The sequence below is a fragment of the Nelumbo lutea genome, chromosome 6 (genome assembly GCF_056320005.1).
Source record: "Nelumbo lutea isolate HS-2025 chromosome 6, American lotus-T2T, whole genome shotgun sequence".
Lineage (NCBI taxonomy): Eukaryota > Viridiplantae > Streptophyta > Magnoliopsida > Proteales > Nelumbonaceae > Nelumbo > Nelumbo lutea.
In genome coordinates this window covers 45,360,053-45,380,670 of record NC_142689.1, presented here as the reverse complement: position 1 = coordinate 45,380,670, position 20,618 = coordinate 45,360,053, and positions in this window count along the sequence as shown.

Below are 20,618 nucleotides of genomic sequence, written 5' to 3'. Positions count from 1 at the left end.
ATAAATAAATTTTCAGTTATTATTGGGGCAAGACATGTACAACCTATTCGACACCAGAACTAATCCATTGTTCAAAAAGTAAATCATTAATTAGATGAACAATTTAGTTATGTAAATAAATAAAACCTATGGATAATAATTTACATACTTTTGGAAAAATAAATAAATATCCAAACTATCTAGATCCAAACCCAACCCATTCACAACCCTAAATATGTAACTCAGGAGGGAGAGAGAGAGAGAGAGAGAGAAATAATTTGTTTACAAAGTAAATTAATTTAGTAAGTTCAGTAAATAATTTTTAACTTAATAGAATAACTAAATAAGTAATTAGGTGAGAAAATGAGAGGAACAAGGAATTTCCTCACCATGATTCAGGCTCTATATGAACTTTAGGCTCAGGCTCAAGATGTAGGCTCGAAGTTCAACCTCGACTTAGACTTGCGCATAAATATGTTCTTTTGTTCTCGTTAATAATTTTAATCCAAGCTAAGACCTAACCTACTAATAGCTAAATATTAGGCTTAGGGAGAGAGATCGAAATAACAAAATAGTTAAATAAATGATTAATTACTTGAATAATTTTGCAAATTAAAAAATAGAAATCTATGGATAATATTTTACTAAATTATGTAAAATAAACAAATCAAAAATTTTAATTTAATAAAATTACTATATACTCATTTATTATTGGGTGTCGGGTTGAATCAAAATAAATAAAAATTTATACATAATAGTTTATCTAAAGTATTTAAATATATAAACGAATAATTTAGTTTAGTAAAATAAATAAAATTTCATTAATCGTTCGAACGGGATAGGTACATTCAATACCACACTAGACCGAAGTCGTTGATAACCCAAAAAATAAGGATCCAGAGAAAGAGAAAAATAAGTTATTAACTACTTAATTTGTTAATAAATGATTAATTAATGAAGACAATTAGTTAATTAAATAAATATAAATCTATGGATAATAACTTTTTTATTTTGTAAAATATATAATTGAATAATTTAATTTAATAAAATAAAAAAATATCCAAGCTACCTAGACCAATCCCCACCTGTTGACAACCCTTAAATATTGGACACCGAGCAGTAAGATAGAGAGGGACATAATTAAATAATCTAGTAAATTAAATCAATAAAATATTTTAACTATTTAAAATAAGTAAATAAATAATTATGCAAGAAAAAATCCGAGCTTTATATGATGGTCGGGCACAGGCTCAAAATCTAGGCTTGATGGTTGGTCTAGGCTTAGACGGGCCTTAATAAGTTCTGTTGATATAAAGGCAAAGCCCAAACCAGACGTGGCCCAACCAATGAATAGGTTTAACCCCAACCGATACCTATCCAATTTATAAACCTAAATATTTTGCTCGGGTTGGGGGGAATGTATGGATTATTAACTTCTTGAATAATTTAATAAATTTAATAAATAGGAACCTATGGATACCAATTTAGTTAATTTTGTAAAATAACTAATGATTTATTTGGTTTAGTAAAATAAATAAATAAAATTACATTTATTATTGGCACGGGATAGGTACATCCTATCCCATATTCACAAAACATATTAGTTACCCTAAAAATAGTCTCTAGGAGAGATAGATAGATAGAGAGAGAGAGAGAGAGAGAAATAATTTGCTAGGATTATAATTAATTAATTAGTTAATTAAAGAATTCAATAAATTAAGTAAATAGAAATTTATGGATAATAATTTACTTAATTTTATAAAATATATAAATAAATAGTTAACTTTAAGAAAAAAATATAAATAAATATTCACTTGTGATTGGTGCAAGACTTGTCCAAGCTATCCCCAACCAAACTTGCACCATTGACACCCGTAAGTATTGGTAACTTGTTGAATTAGATAAATAACACTTTATAGAGAATAATTTTTTTAATATATTAAAACAAATAAATGAATAATTTAATTTAGTAAGATAAATAAATAAATTTTCAGTTATTATTGGGGCAAGACATGTACAACCTATTCGACACTAGAACTAATCCATTTTTCAATAAGTAAATCAATAATTAGATGAACAATTTAGTTATGTAAATAAATAAAACCTATGGATAACAATTTACTTACTTTTGGAAAAATAAATAAATATCCAAACTATGTAGATCCAAACCCAACCCACTCACAACCCTAAATATGTAACTCAGGAGGGAGGGAGAGAGAGAGTGAGAGAAAGAGAGAGAGAGGGAGAGAAATAATTTGTTTATAAAGTAAATTGATTTAGTAAGTTCAATAAATAGTTTTTAACTTAATAGCATAACTAAATAAGTAATTAGGTTGAGAAAATGGAAGGAACAAAGAATTTCCTCACCATGATTCGGGCTCTATAAGAACTTTAAGCTCATGCTCAAGATGTAGGCCCGAAGTTCAACCTGGACTCAGACTTGCGCATAAATATGTTGTATTGATCTCGTTAATAATTTTAATCCAAGCTGAGACCTAACCTACTAATAGCCCTAAATATAACTAGTTAATTAAATAAATAGAAATCTATGGATAGTAACTTTCTTAATTTTGTAAAATATATAATTGAATAATTTAATTTAATAAAATAAATAAATATCAAAACTTCCGGGACCAATCCCCACCTGTTGACAACCCTTAAATATTGGACACCGAGCAGTAAGATAGAGAGGGACATAAATAAATAATCAAGTAAATTAAATCAATAAAGTCTTTTAACTTTTTAAAATAAGTATATAAATAATTAGGCAAAAAAAATCCGAGCTTTATATGATGGTCGGGCACAGGCTCAAAATCTAGGCTTGATGGTTGAAGTAGGCTTAGACTTGGGCCTTAATAAGTTCTGCTGATATAAAGGCAAAACCCAAACCAGACATGGCCCAACCAATGAAAAGGTTTAACCCCAACCGATACCTATCCAATTTATAAACCTAAATATTTTGCTCGTGTTGGGGGGCAATGTATGGATTGTTAACTTGAATAATTTAATAAATTAAATAAATAGGAACCTATGGATACCAATTTAGTTAATTTTGTAAAATAACTAATGATTAATTTGGTTTAGTAAAATAAATAAATAAAATTATATTCATTATTGGCATGGGACAGGTACATCCTATCCCATATTCACAAAACATATTAGTTACCCTAAAAATAGTCTCTAGGAGAGAGAGAGAGAGAGAGAAATAATTTGTTAGGAAAATAATTAATTAATTAGTTAATTAAATAATTCAATAAATTAAGTAAATAGAATTCTATGGATATAAATTTACTTAATTTTATAAAAAAGATAAATCAATAGTTAACTTTAACAAAAAAATATAAATAAATATTCACTTGTGATTGGTGCAAGAGTAGTCCAAGCTATCTCCAACCAAACTTGCACCATTGACAACTGTAAGTATTGTTAACATGTTGAATTAGATAAATAAAACTTTATAGAGAATAATTTTTTTAATATATTAAAACAAATAAATGAATAATTTAATTTAGTAAAATAAATAAATAAATTTTCAGTTATTATTGTGGCAAGACATGTACAACCTATTCGACACTAGAACTAATCCATTGTTCAAAAAGTAAATCATTAATTAGATGAACAATTTAGTTATGTAAATAAATAAAACCTATGGATAATAATTTACATACTTTTGGAAAAATATATAAATATCCAAACTATCTAGATCCAAACCCAACCCATTCACAACCCTAAATATGTAACTCAGGAGGGAGGGAGAGAGAGAGAGAGAGAGAGAGAGAGAGAGAGAGAGAGAGAAATAATTTGTTTATAAAGTAAATTAATTTAGTAAGTTCAGTAAATAATTTTTAACTTAATAGAATAACTAAATAAGTAATTAAGTGAGAAAATGAGAGGAACAAGGAATTTCCTCACCATGATTCAGGCTCTATATGAACTTTAGGCTCATGCTCAAGATGTAGGTCGAAGTTGAACCTGGACTTAGACTTGCGCATAAATATGTTCTTTTGTTCTCGTTAATAATTTTAATCCAAGCTGAGACCTAACCTACTAATAGCTAAATATTAGGTTTAGGGAGAGACATCGAAATAACAAAATAGTTAAATAAATGATTAATTACTTGAATAATTTTGCAAATTAAAAAATAGAAATCTATAGATAATATTTTACTAAATTATGTAAAATAAACAAATCAAAATTTTAATTTAATAAAATTACTATATACTCATTTATTATTGGGTGTCGGGTTGAATCAAATAAATAAAAATTTATACATAATAGTTTATCTAAAGTATTTAAATATATAAACGAATAATTTAGTTTAGTAAAATAAATAAAATTTCATTAATCGTTCGAACGGGATAGGTACATTCTATACCACACTAGACCGAAGTCGTTGATAACCCAAAAAATATGGATCCAGAGAAAGAGAAAAATAAGTTATTAACTAATTTATTAACCTAAATAATAAAATCATTATATAATGATCAATTCATTTAGTAAAATTAAAAATAAAAATCCCATCTATATAAAACCAAGCCCGGCCCATTGATAACCCAAAATATTAGACTTGGGGAGGGAGAGATATAGTGAATTAATTTTTTGATAAAATTAAATCATTTAGCAAATTAAAAAAATAAAATTTTTTAACTTACTAAATTAAATAAATAAATAAATTGGTGAGGAAATAAGAGAGTAAGAAACAATAACGCTTTCCTCGTCGGCTCAACTCAAGAGATAGGTCTAATGGTTGGGTCGGGCTCAAAGTTGGGCTTCAATATATTCTATTGAATAAAGACAAAGTCCAACCCAAACTTGGCACTGCCTGTGAACCAACCTTCTTAATTTGATAATAAATGATTAATTAATGAAGACAATTAGTTAATTTAATAATTAAAAATCTTTGGATAATAACTTTTTTATTTTGTAAAATATATAATTGAATAATTTAATTTAATAAAATAAAATAAATATCCAAGCTACCTAGACCAATCCCCATCTGTTGACAACCCTTAAATATTGGACACCGAGCAGTAAGATAGAGAGGGACATAATTAAATAATCTAGTAAATTAAATCAATAAAATATTTTAACTATTTAAAATAAGTAAATAAATAATTATGCAAGAAAAAATCCGAGCATTATATGATGGTCGGGCACAGGCTCAAAATCTAGGCTTGATGGTTGGTCTAGGCTGAGACGGGCCTTAATAAGTTATGTTGATATAAAGGCAAAGCCCAAACCAGACGTGGCCCAACCAATGAATAGGTTTAACCCCAACCAATCCAACTTTTAAACCTAAATATTTTGCTCGGGTTGGGGGGAATGTTTGGATTATTAACTTCATGAATAATTTAATAAATTAAATAAATAGGAACCTATGGATACCAATTTAGTTAATTTTGTAAAATAACTAATGATTAATTTGGTTTAGTAAAATAAATAAATAAAATTACATTTATTATTGGCATGGGACAGGTACATCCTATCCCATATTCACCAAACATATTAGTTACCCTAAAAATAGTCTCTAAGAGAGAGAGAGAGAGAGAAATAATTTGTTACGAAAATAATTAATTAATTAGTTAATTAAATAATTCAATAAATTAAGTAAATAGAAATCTATGGATATAAATTTACTTAATTTTATAAAATAGATAAATCAATAGTTAACTTTAACAAAAAAATATAAATAAATATTCACTTGTGATTGGTGCATGAATAGTCCAAGCTATCCCCAACCAAACTTGCACCATTGACAACCGTAAGTATTGTTAACATGTTGAATTAGATAAATAAAACTTTATAGAGAATAATTTTTTTAATATATTAAAACAAATAAATGAATAATTTAATTTAGTAAAATAAATAAATAAATTTTCAGTTATTATTGGGGCAAGACATGTACAACCTATTTGACACCAGAACTAATCTATTGTTCAAAAAGTAAATCATTAATTAGATGAACAATTTAGTTATGTAAATAAATAAAACCTATGGATAATAATTTACATACTTTTGGAAAAATAAATAAATATCCAAACTATCTAGATCCAAACCCAACCCATTCACAACCCTAAATATGTAACTCAGGAGGGAGAGAGAGAGAGAGAGAGAGAGAGAGAGAGAGAGAAATAATTTGTTTATAAAGTAAATTAATTTAGTAAGTTCAGTAAATAATTTTTAACTTAATAGAATAACTAAATAAGTAATTAGGTGAGAAAATGAGAGGAACAAGGAATTTCCGCACCATGATTCAGGCTCTATATGAACTTTAGGCTCATGCTTAAGATGTAGGCTCGAAGTTCAACCTGGACTTAGACTTGCGCATAAATATGTTCTTTTGTTCTCGTTAATAATTTTAATCCAAGCTGAGACCTAACCTATAATAGCGCTAAATATTAGGCTTAGGGAGAGAGATCGAAATAACAAAATAGTTAAATAAATGATTAATTACTTGAATAATTTTGTAAATTAAAAAATATAAATCTATGGATAATATTTTACTAAATTATGTAAAATAAACAAATCAAAATTTTAATTTAATAAAATTACTATATACTCATTTTTTAATGGGTGTCGGGTTGAATCAAATAAATAAAAATTTATACATAATAGTTTATCTAATGTATTTAAATATATAAACGAATAATTTAGTTTAGTAAAAAAAATAAAATTTCATTAATCGTTCGAACGGGATAGGTACATTCTATACCACACCAGACCGAAGTCGTTGAAAACCCAAAAAATAAGGATCCAGAGAAAGAGAAAAATAAGTTATTAACTAATTTATTAACCTAAATAATAAAATTAATATATAATGATCAATTCATTTAGTAAAATTAAAAATAAATATCCAATCTATCTAAAACCAAGACCGGCCCATTGATAACCCAAAATATTAGACTTGGGGAGGGAGAGATATAGTGAATTAATTTTTTGATAAAATTAAATCATTTATCAAATTAAATAAATAAAATTTTTTAACTTACTAAATTAAATAAATAAATAAATTGGTTTGGAAATAAGAGATTAAGAAACCATAACGCTTTCCTCGTCGGCTCAACTCAAGAGATAGGTCTAATGGTTGGGTCGGGCTCAAAGTTGGGCTTCAATATATTCTATTGAATAAAGACAAAGTCCAACCCAAACTTGGCACTGCCTGTGAACCAACCTTCTTAATTTGTTAATAAATGATTAATTAATGAAGACAATTAGTTAATTAAATAAATAAAAATCTATGGATAATAACTTTTTTATTTTGTAGAATATATAATTGAATAATTTAATTTAATAAAATAAAAAAATATCCAAGCTACCTAGACCAATCCCCACGTGTTGACAACCCTTAAATATTGGACACCGAGCAGTAAGATAGAGAGGGACATAATTAAATAATCTAGTAAATTAAATCAATAAAATATTTTAACTATTTAAAATAAGTAAATAAATAATTATGCAAGAAAAAATCCGAGCTTTATATGATGGTCGGGCACAGGCTCAAAATCTAGGCTTGATGGTTGGTCTAGGCTGAGACGGGCCTTAATAAGTTCTGTTGATATAAAGGCAAAGCCCAAACTAGACGTGGCCCAACCAATGAATAGGTTTAACCCCAACCGATACCTATCCAACTTATAAACCTAAATATTTTGCTCGGGTTGGGGGGAATGTTTGGATTATTAACTTCATGAATAATTTAATAAATTAAATAAATAGGAACCTATGGATACCAATTTAGTTAATTTTGTAAAATAACTAATGATTAATTTGGTTTAGTAAAATAAATAAATAAAATTACATTTATTATTGGCATGGGACAGGTACATCCTATCCCATATTCACCAAACATATTAGTTACCCTAAAAATAGTCTCTAAGAGAGAGAGAGAGAGAGAGAAATAATTTGTTACGAAAATAATTAATTAATTAGTTAATTAAATAATTCAATAAATTAAGTAAATAGAAATCTATGGATATAAATTTACTTAATTTTATAAAATAGATAAATCAATAGTTAACTTTAACAAAAAAATATAAATAAATATTCACTTGTGATTGGTGCAAGAATAGTCCAAGCTCTCCCCAACCAAACTTGCACCATTGACAACCGTAAGTATTGTTAACATGTTGAATTAGATAAATAAAACTTTATAGAGAATAATTTTTTTAATATATTAAAACAAATAAATGAATAATTTAATTTAGTAAAATAAATAAATAAATTTTCAGTTATTATTGGGGCAAGACATGTACAACCTATTCGACACCAGAACTAATCCATTGTTCAAAAAGTAAATCATTAATTAGATGAACAATTTAGTTATGTAAATAAATAAAACCTATGGATAATAATTTACATACTTTTGGAAAAATAAATAAATATCCAAACTATCTAGATCCAAACCCAACCCATTCACAACCCTAAATATGTTACTCAGGAGGGAGAGAGAGAGAGAGAGAGAGAGAGAGAAATAATTTGTTTATAAAGTAAATTAATTTAGTAAGTTCAGTAAATAATTTTTAACTTAATAGCATAACGAAATAAGTAATTAGGTGAGAAAATGAGAGGAACAAGGAATTTCCTCACCATGATTCAGGCTCTATATGAACTTTAGGCTCATGCTCAAGATGTAGGCTCGATGTTCAACCAAGACTTAGACTTGCGCATAAATATGTTCTTTTGTTCTCGTTAATAATTTTAATCCAAGCTGAGACCTAACCTACTAATAGCGCTAAATATTAGGCTTAGGGAGAGAGATCGAAATAACAAAATATTTAAATAAATGATTAATTACTTGAATAATTTTGTAAATTAAAAAATAGAAATCTATGGAGAATATTTTACTAAATTATGTAAAATAAACAAATCAAAATTTTAATTTTATAAAATTACTATATACTCATTTATTATTGGGTGTCGGGTTGAATCAAATAAATAAAAATTTATACATAATAGTTTATCTAAAGTATTTAAATATATAAACGAATAATTTAGTTTAGTAAAATAAAAAAAATTTCATTAATCGTTCGAACGGGATAGGTACATTCTATACCACACTAGACCGAAGTCGTTGATAACCCAAAAAATAAGGATCCAGAGAAAGAGAAAAATGAGTTATTAACTAATTTATTAACCTAAATAATAAAATCATTATATAATGATCAATTTATTTAGTAAAATTAAAAATAAATATCCAATCTATCTAAAACCAAGCCCGGCCCATTGATAACCCAAAATATTAGACTTGGGGAGGGAGAGATATAATGAAATAATTTTTTGATAAAATTAAATTATTTAGTAAATTAAATAAATAAAAATCTTTAAAATACTAAATTAAATAAATAAATAAATTGGTGAGGAAATAAGAGAGTAAGAAACAATAACGCTTTCCTCGTCGGCTCAACTCATGAGATAGGTCTAATGGTTGGGTCGGGCTCAAAGTTGGGCTTTAATATATTCTATTGAATAAAGACAAAGTCCAATCCAAACTTGGCACTGCCTGTGAACAAACCTTCTTAATTTGTTAATAAATGATTAATTAATGAAGGCAATTAGTTAATTAAAGAAATAAAAATATATGGATAATAACTTTTTATTTTGTAAAATATATAATTGAATAATTTAATTTAATAAAATAAAAAAATATCCAAGCTACCAAGACCAATCCCCACCTGTTGACAACCCTTAAATATTGGACACCGACCAGTAAGATAGAGAGGGACACAATTAAATAATCTAGTAAATTAAATCAATAATATATTTTAACTATTTAAAATAAGTAAATAAAAAATTATGCAAGAAAAAATCCGAGCTTTATATGATGGTCGGGCACAGGCTCAAAATCTAGGCTTGATGGTTGGTCTAGGCTTAGACGGGCCTTAATAAGTTCTGTTGATATAAAGGCAAAGCCCAAACCAGACGTGGCCCAACCAATGAATAGGTTTAACCCCAACCGATACCTATCCAATTTATAAACCTAAATATTTTGCTCGGGTTGGGGGGAATGTTTGGATTATTAACTTCATGAATAATTTAATAAATTAAATAAATAGGAACCTATGGATACCAATTTAGTTAATTTTGTAAAATAACTAATGATTAATTTGGTTTAGTAAAATAAATAAATAAAATTACATTTATTATTGGCATGGGACAGGTACATCCTATCCCATATTCACCAAACATATTAGTTACCCTAAAAATAGTCTCTAGGAGAGAGAGAGAGAGAAATAATTTGTTAGGAAAATAATTAATTAATTAGTTAATTAAATAATTCAATAAATTAAGTAAATAGAAATCTATGGATATAAATTTACTTAATTTTATAAAATAGATAAATCAATAGTTATCTTTAACAAAAAAATATAAATAAATATTCACTTGTGATTGGTGCAAGAATAGTCCAAGCTATCCCCAACCAAACTTGCACCATTGACAACCGTAAGTATTGTTAACATGTTGAATTAGATAAATAAAACTTTATAGAGAATAATTTTTTTAATATATTAAAACAAATAAATGAATAATTTAATTTAGTAAAATAAATAAATAAATTTTCAGTTATTATTGGGGCAAGACATGTACAACCTATTTGACACCAGAACTAATCCATTGTTCAAAAAGTAAATCATTAATTAGATGAACAATTTAGTTATGTAAATAAATAAAACCTATGGATAATAATTTACATACTTTTGGAAAAATAAATAAATATCCAAACTATCTAGATCCAAACCCAACCCATTCACAACCCTAAATATGTAACTCAGGAGGGAGAGAGAGAGAGAGAGAGAGAGAGAGAAATAATTTGTTTATAAAGTAAATTAATTTAGTAAGTTCAGTAAATAATTTTTAACTTAATAGAATAACTAAATAAGTAATTAGGTGAGAAAATGAGAGGAACAAGGAATTTCCTCACCATGATTCAGGCTCTATATGAACTTTAGGCTCATGCTCAAGATGTAGGCTCGAAGTTCAACCTGGACTTAGACTTGCGCATAAATATGTTCTTTTGTTCTCGTTAATAATTTTAATCCAAGCTGAGACCTAACCTACTAATAGCGCTAAATATTAGGCTTAGGGAGAGAGATCGAAATAACAAAATAGTTAAATAAATGATTAATTACTTGAATAATTTTGTAAATTAAAAAATAGAAATCTATGGATAATATTTTACTTAATTATGTAAAATAAACAAATCAAAAATTTAATTTAATAAAATTACTATATACTCATTTATTATTGGGTGTCGGGTTGAATCAAATAAATATAAATTTATACATAATAGTTTATCTAAAGTATTTAAATATATAAACGAATAATTTAGTTTAGTAAAAAAAATAAAATTTCATTAATCGTTCGAACGGGATAGGTACATTCTATACCACACTAGACCGAAGACGTTGATAACCCAAAAAATAAGGATCGAGAGAAAGAGAAAAATAAGTTATTAACTAATTTATTAACCTAAATAATAAAATCATTATATAATGATCAATTCATTTAGTAAAATTAAAAATAAATATCCAATCTATCTAAAACCAAGACCGGCCCATTGATAACCCAAAATATTAGTCTTGGGGAGGGAGAGATATAGTGAATTAATTTTTTGATAAAATTAAATCATTTATCAAATTAAATAAATAAAATTTTTTAACTTACTAAATTAAATAAATAAATAAATTGGTTAGGAAATAAGAGAGTAAGAAACCATAACACTTTCCTCGTCGGCTCAACTCAAGAGATAGGTCTAATGGTTGGGTCGGGCTCAAAGTTGGGCTTCAATATATTCTATTGAATAAAGACAAAGTCCAACCCAAACTTGGCACTGCCTGTGAACAAACCTTCTTAATTTGTTAATAAATGATTAATTAATGAAGACAATTAGTTAATTAAAGAAATAAAAATATATGGATAATAAATTTTTATTTTGTAAAATATATAATTGAATAATTTAATTTAATAAAATAAAAAAATATTCAAGCTACCTAGACCAATCCCCACCTGTTGACAACCCTTAAATATTGGACACCGACCAGTAAGATAGAGAGGGACACAATTAAATAATCTAGTAAATTAAATCAATAAAATATTTTAACTATTTAAAATAAGTAAATAAATAATTATGCAAGAAAAAATCCGAGCTTTATATGATGGTCGGGCACAGGCTCAAAATCTAGGCTTGATGGTTGGTCTAGGCTGAGACGGGCCTTAATAAGTTCTGTTGATATAAAGGCAAAGCCCAAACTAGACGTGGCCCAACCAATGAATAGGTTTAACCCCAACCGATACCTATCCAACTTATAAACCTAAATATTTTGCTCGGGTTGGGGGGAATGTTTGGATTATTAACTTCATGAATAATTTAATAAATTAAATAAATAGGAACCTATGGATACCAATTTAGTTAATTTTGTAAAATAACTAATGATTAATTTGGTTTAGTAAAATAAATAAATAAAATTACATTTATTATTGGCATGGGACAGGTACATCCTATCCCATATTCACCAAACATATTAGTTACCCTAAAAATAGTCTCTAAGAGAGAGAGAGAGAGAGAGAAATAATTTGTTACGAAAATAATTAATTAATTAGTTAATTAAATAATTCAATAAATTAAGTAAATAGAAATCTATGGATATAAATTTACTTAATTTTATAAAATAGATAAATCAATAGTTAACTTTAACAAAAAAATATAAATAAATATTCACTTGTGATTGGTGCAAGAATAGTCCAAGCTCTCCCCAACCAAACTTGCACCATTGACAACCGTAAGTATTGTTAACATGTTGAATTAGATAAATAAAACTTTATAGAGAATAATTTTTTTAATATATTAAAACAAATAAATGAATAATTTAATTTAGTAAAATAAATAAATAAATTTTCAGTTATTATTGGGGCAAGACATGTACAACCTATTCGACACCAGAACTAATCCATTGTTCAAAAAGTAAATCATTAATTAGATGAACAATTTAGTTATGTAAATAAATAAAACCTATGGATAATAATTTACATACTTTTGGAAAAATAAATAAATATCCAAACTATCTAGATCCAAACCCAACCCATTCACAACCCTAAATATGTTACTCAGGAGGGAGAGAGAGAGAGAGAGAGAGAGAGAGAAATAATTTGTTTATAAAGTAAATTAATTTAGTAAGTTCAGTAAATAATTTTTAACTTAATAGCATAACGAAATAAGTAATTAGGTGAGAAAATGAGAGGAACAAGGAATTTCCTCACCATGATTCAGGCTCTATATGAACTTTAGGCTCATGCTCAAGATGTAGGCTCGATGTTCAACCAAGACTTAGACTTGCGCATAAATATGTTCTTTTGTTCTCGTTAATAATTTTAATCCAAGCTGAGACCTAACCTACTAATAGCGCTAAATATTAGGCTTAGGGAGAGAGATCGAAATAACAAAATATTTAAATAAATGATTAATTACTTGAATAATTTTGTAAATTAAAAAATAGAAATCTATGGAGAATATTTTACTAAATTATGTAAAATAAACAAATCAAAATTTTAATTTTATAAAATTACTATATACTCATTTATTATTGGGTGTCGGGTTGAATCAAATAAATAAAAATTTATACATAATAGTTTATCTAAAGTATTTAAATATATAAACGAATAATTTAGTTTAGTAAAATAAAAAAAATTTCATTAATCGTTCGAACGGGATAGGTACATTCTATACCACACTAGACCGAAGTCGTTGATAACCCAAAAAATAAGGATCCAGAGAAAGAGAAAAATGAGTTATTAACTAATTTATTAACCTAAATAATAAAATCATTATATAATGATCAATTCATTTAGTAAAATAAAAAATAAATATCCAATCTATCTAAAACCAAGCCCGGCCCATTGATAACCCAAAATATTAGACTTGGGGAGGGAGAGATATAATGAAATAATTTTTTGATAAAATTAAATCATTTAGTAAATTAACTAAATAAAAACTTTAACTTACTAAATTAAATAAATAAATAAATTGGTGAGGAAATAAGAGAGTAAGAAACAATAACGCTTTCCTCGTCGGCTCAACTCATGAGATAGGTCTAATGGTTGGGTCAGGCTCAAAGTTGGGCTTTAATATATTCTATTGAATAAAGACAAAGTCCAACCCAAACTTGGCACTGCCTGTGAACAAACCTTCTTAATTTGTTAATAAATGATTAATTAATGAAGACAATTAGTTAATTAAAGAAATAAAAATATATGGATAATAACTTTTTATTTTGTAAAATATATAATTGAATAATTTAATTTAATAAAATAAAAAAATATCCAAGCTACCAAGACCAATCCCCACCTGTTGACAACCCTTAAATATTGGACACCGACCAGTAAGATAGAGAGGGACACAATTAAATAATCTAGTAAATTAAATCAATAAAATATTTTAACAATTTAAAATAAGTAAATAAATAATTATGCAAGAAAAAATCCGAGCTTTATATGATGGTCGGGCACAGGCTCAAAATCTAGGCTTGATGGTTGGTCTAGGCTTAAACGGGCCTTAATAAGTTCTGTTGATATAAAGGCAAAGCCCAAACCAGACGTGGCCCAACCAATGAAAAGGATTAACCCCAACCGATACCTATCCAATTTATAAACCTAAATATTTTGCTCGGGTTGGGGGGGAATGTAGGGATTATTAATTAATTGAATAATTAAATAAATTAAATAAATTAAATAAATAGGAACCTATGGATACCAATTTAGTTAATTTTGTAAAATAACTAATGATAAATTTGGTTTAGTAAAATAAATAAATAAAATTACATTTATTATTGGCACGGGACAGGTACATCCTATCCCATATTCACAAAACATATTAGTTACCCTAAAAATAGTCTCTAGGAGAGAGAGAGAGAGAGAGAAATAATTTGCTAGGAATATAATTAATTAATTAGTTAATTAAAGAATTCAATAAATTAAGTAAGTAGAAATCTATGGATAATAGTTTACTTAATTTTATAAAATAGATAAATCAATAGTTAAGTTTAACAAAAAAATATAAATAAATATTCACTTGTGATTGGTGCAAGACTAGTCCAAGCTATCCCCAACCAAACTTGCACCATTGACAACCGTAAGTATTGGTAACATGTTGAATTAGATAAATAAAACTTTATGGAGAATAATTTTTTTAATATATTAAAACAAATAAATGAATAATTTAATTTAGTAAAATAAATAAATAAATTTTCAGTTATTATTGGGGCAAGACATGTACAACTTATTTGACACCAGAACTAATCCATTTTGAATAAGTAAATCATTAATTAGATGAACAATTTAGTTATGTAAATAAATAAAACCTATGGATAACAATTTACTTACTTTTGGAAAAATAAATAAATATCCAAACTATCTAGATCCAAACCCAACCCATTCACAATCCTAAAAATGTAACTCAGGAGGGAGAGAGAGAGAGAGAGAGTGAGAGAGAGAAATAATTTGTTTATAAAGTAAATTATTTTAGTAAGTTCAGTAAATAATTTTTAACTTAATAGCATAACTAAATAAGTAATTTGGTGAAAAAATGAGAGGAACAAGGAATTTCCTCACCATGATTCAGGCTCTATATGTACTTTAGGCTCATGCTCTAGATGTAGGCTCGAAGTTCAACCTGGACTTAGACTTGCGCATAAATATGTTCTTTTGTTCTCGTTAATAATTTTAAACCAAGCTGAGACCTAACCTATTAATAGCCGTAAATATTAGGCTTAGGGAGAGAGATCGAAATAACAAAATATTTAAATAAATGATTAATTACTTGAATAATTTTGTAAATTAAAAAATAGGAATCTATGGATAATATTTTACTAAATTTTGTAAAATAAACAAACCAAAAATTAAATTTAATAAAATTACTATATACTCATTTATTATTGTGTGACGGGTTGAATGAAATAAATAAAAATTTATACATAATAGTTTATCTAAAGTATTTAAATATATAAACGAATAATTTAGTTTAGTAAAATAAATAAAATTTCATTAATCATTCGGACGGGATAGGTACATTCTATACCACACTGGACCGAACTCGTTGATAACCCAAAAAATAAGGATCCAGAGAAAGAGAAAAATAAGTTATTAACTAATTTATTAACCTAAATAATAAAATCAATATATAATGATTAATTCATTTAGTAAAATAAAAAATAAATATCCAATCTATCTAAAACCAAGCCCGGCCCATTGATAACCCAAAATATTAGACTTGGGGAGGGTGAGATATAGTGAATTAATTTTTTGATAAAATTAAATCATTTATCAAATTAAATAAATAAAATTTTTTAACTTACTAAAATAAATAAATAAATAAGTTGGTGAGGAAATAAGAGAGTAAGAAACCATAACGCTTTCCTCGTCGGCTCAACTCAAGAGATAGGTATAATGGTTGTATCGGGCTCAAAGTTGGGTTCAATATATTCTATTGAATAAAGACAAAGTCCCACCCAAACTTGGCACTGCCTGTGAACCAACCTTCTTAATTTGTTAATAAATGATTAATTAATGAAGACAATTAGTTAATTAAATAAATTAAAATCTATGGATAATAACTTTTTTATTTTGTAAAATATATAATTGAATAATTTAATTTAATAAAATAAAAAAATATCCAAGCTACCTAGACCAATCCCCACGTGTTGACAACCCTTAAATATTGGACACCGAGCAGTAAGATAGAGAGGGACATAATTAAATAATCTAGTAAATTAAATCAATAAAATATTTTAACTATTTAAAATAAGTAAATAAATAATTATGTAAGAAAAAATCCGAGCTTTATATGATGGTCGGGCACAGGCTCAAAATCTAGGCTTGATGGTTGGTCTAGGCTGAGACGGGCCTTAATAAGTTCTGTTGATATAAAGGCAAAGCCCAAACCAGACGTGGCCCAACCAATAAAAAGGTTTAACCCCAACCGATACCTATCCAATTTATAAACGTAAATATTTTGCTCGGGTTGGGGGGGAATGTTTGGATTATTAGCTTCATGAATAATTTAATAAATTAAATAAATAGGAACCTATGGATACCAATTTAGTTAATTTTGTAAAATAACTAATGTTTAATTTGGTTTAGTAAAATAAATAAATAAAATTACATTTATTATTGGCATGGGACGAGTACATCCTATCCCATATTCACAAAACATATTAGTTACCCTAAAAATAGTCTCTAGGAGAGAGAGAGAGAGAGAAATAATTTGTTAGGAAAATAATTAATTAATTAGTTAATTAAATAATTCAATAAATTAAGTAAATAGAAATCTATGGATATAAATTTACTTTATTTTATAAAATAGATAAATCAATAGTTAAGTTTAACAAAAAAATATAAATAAATATTCACTTGTGATTGGTGCAAGAATAGTCCAAGCTATCCCCAACCAAACTTGCACCATTGACAACCGTAAGTATTGTTAACATGTTGAATTAGATAAATAAAACTTTATAGAGAATAATTTTTTTAATATATTAAAACAAATAAATGAATAATTTAATTTAGTAAAATAAATAAATAAAATTTCAATTATTATTGGGGAAAGACATGTACAACCTATTCGACACCAGAACTAATCCATTGTTCAAAGAGTAAATCATTAATTAGATGAACAATTTAGTTATGTAAATAAATAAAACCAATGGATAATAATTTACATACTTTTGGAAAAATATATAAATATCCAAACTATCTAGATCCAAACCCAACCCATTCACAACCCTAAAAATGTAACTCTGGAGGGAGAGAGAGAGAGAGAGAGAGAGAGAGAGAGAAATAATTTTTTATAAAGTAAATTAATTTAGTAAGTTCAGTAAATAGTTTTTAACTTAATAGAATAACTAAATAAGTAATTAGGTTGAGAAAATGGGAGGAACAAAGAATTTCCTCACCATGATTCGGGCTCTATATGAACTTTAGGTCATGCTCAAGATGTAGGCCCGAAGTTCAACCTAGACTCAGACTTGCGCATAAATATGTTGTATTGATCTCGTTAATAATTTTAATCCAAGCTGAGACCTAACCTACTAATAGCCATAAATATAACTAGTTAATTAAATAAATAGAAATCTATGGATAATAACTTTCTTAATTTTGTAAAATATATATTTGAATAATTTAATTTAATAAAATAAATAAATATCAAAACTTCCGGGACCAATCCCCTCCTGCTGACAATCCTTAAATATTGGACACCGAGCAGTAAGATAGAGAGGGACATAAATAAATAATCTAGTAAATTAAATCAATAAAGTCTTTTAACTTTTTAAAATAAGTATATAAATAAATAGGCAAAAAAAATCCGAGATTTATATGATGGTCGGCACAGGCTCAAAATCTAGGCTTGATGGTTGGTCTAGGCTTAGACGGGCCTTAATAAGTTCTGTTGATATAAAGGCAAAGCCCAAACCAGACGTGGCCCAACCAATGAAAAGGTTTAACCCCAACCGATACCTATCCAATTTATAAACCTAAATATTTTGCTCGGGTTGGGGGGGAATGTATGGATTATTAATTACTTGAATAATTAAATAAATTAAATAAATTTAATAAATAGGAACCTATGGATACCAATTTATTTAATTTTGTAAAATAACTAATGATTAATTTAATTTAGTAAAATAAATAAATAAAATTACATTTATTATTGGCACGGGACAGGTACATCCTATCCCATATTCACAAAACATATTAGTTACCCTAAAAATAGTCTCTAGGAGAGAGAGAGAGAGAGAGAGAGAGAGAGAGAGAAATAATTTGCTAGGAATATAATTAATTAATTAGTTAATTAAAGAATTCAATAAATTAAGTAAGTAGAAATCTATGGATAATAGTTTACTTAATTTTATAAAATAGATAAATCAATAGTTAAGTTTAACAAAAAAATATAAATAAATATTCACTTGTGATTGGTGCAAGACTAGTCCAAGCTATCCCCAACCAAACTTGCACCATTGACAACCGTAAGTATTGGTAACATGTTGAATTAGATAAATAAAACTTTATGGAGAATAATTTTTTTAATATATTAAAACAAATAAATGAATAATTTAATTTAGTAAAATAAATAAATAAATTTTCAGTTATTATTGGGGCAAGACATGTACAACTTATTTGAGACCAGAACTAATCCATTTTCAATAAGTAAATCATTAATTAGAGGAACAATTTAGTTATGTAAATAAATAAAACCTATGGATAACAATTTACTTACTTTTGGAAAAATAAATAAATATTCAAACTATCTAGATCCAAACCCAACCCATTCACAGCCCTAAAAATGTAACTCAGGAGGGAGAGAGAGAGAGAGAAATAATTTGTTTATAAAGTAAATTAATTTAGTAAGTTCAGTAAATAATTTTTAACTTAATAGCATAACTAAATAAGTAATTAGGTGAGAAAATGAGAGGAACAAGGAATTTCCTCACCATGATTCAGGCTCTATATGTACTTTAGGCTCATGCTCTAGATGTAGGCTCGAAGTTCAACCTGGACTTAGACTTGCGCATAAATATGTTCTTTTGTTCTCGTTAATAATTTTAATCCAAGCTGAGACCTAACCTACTAATAGCCGTAAATATTAGGCTTAGGGAGAGAGATCGAAATAACAAAATATTTAAATAAATGATTAATTACTTGAATAATTTTGTAAATTAAAAAATAGAAATCTATGGATAATATTTTACTAAATTTTGTAAAATAAACAAATCAAAAATTTAATTTAATAAAATTACTATATACTCATTTATTATTGGGTGTCGGGTTGAATCAAATAAATAAAAATTTATACATAATAGTTTATCTAAAGTATTTAAATATATAAACGAATAATTTAGTTTAGTAAAATAAATAAAATTTCATTAATCATTCGGACGGGATAGGTACATTCTATACCACACTAGACCGAACTCGTTGATAACCCAAAAAATAAGGATCTAGAGAAAGAGAAAAATAAGTTATTAACTAATTTATTAACCTAAATAATAAAATCATTATATAATGATCAATTCATTTAGTAAAATAAAAAATAAATATCCAATCTATCTAAAACCAAGCCCGGCCCATTGATATAATTTTTTGATAAAATTAAATCATTTAGTAAATTAAATAAATAAAATTTTTTAACTTACTAAATTAAATAAATATATAAATTGGTGAGGAAATAAGAGAGTAAGAAACAATAACGCTTTCCTCATCGGCTCAACTCAAGAGATAGGTCTAATGGTTGGGTCGGGCTCAAAGCTGGGCTTCAATATATTCTATTGAATAAAGACAAAGTCCAACCCAAACTTGGCACTGCCTGTGAACCAACCTTCTTAATTTGTTAATAAATGATTAATTAATGAAGACAATTAGTTAATTAAAGAAATAAAAATATATGGATAATAACTTTTTTATTTTGTAAAATATATAATTGAATAATTTAATTTAATAAAATAAAAAAATATCCAAGCTACCTAGACCAATCCCCACCTGTTGACAACCCTTAAATATTGGACACCGAGCAGTAAGATAGAGAGGGACATAATTAAATAATCTAGTAAATTAAATCAATAAAATATTTTAGCTATTTAAAATAAGTAAATAAATAATTA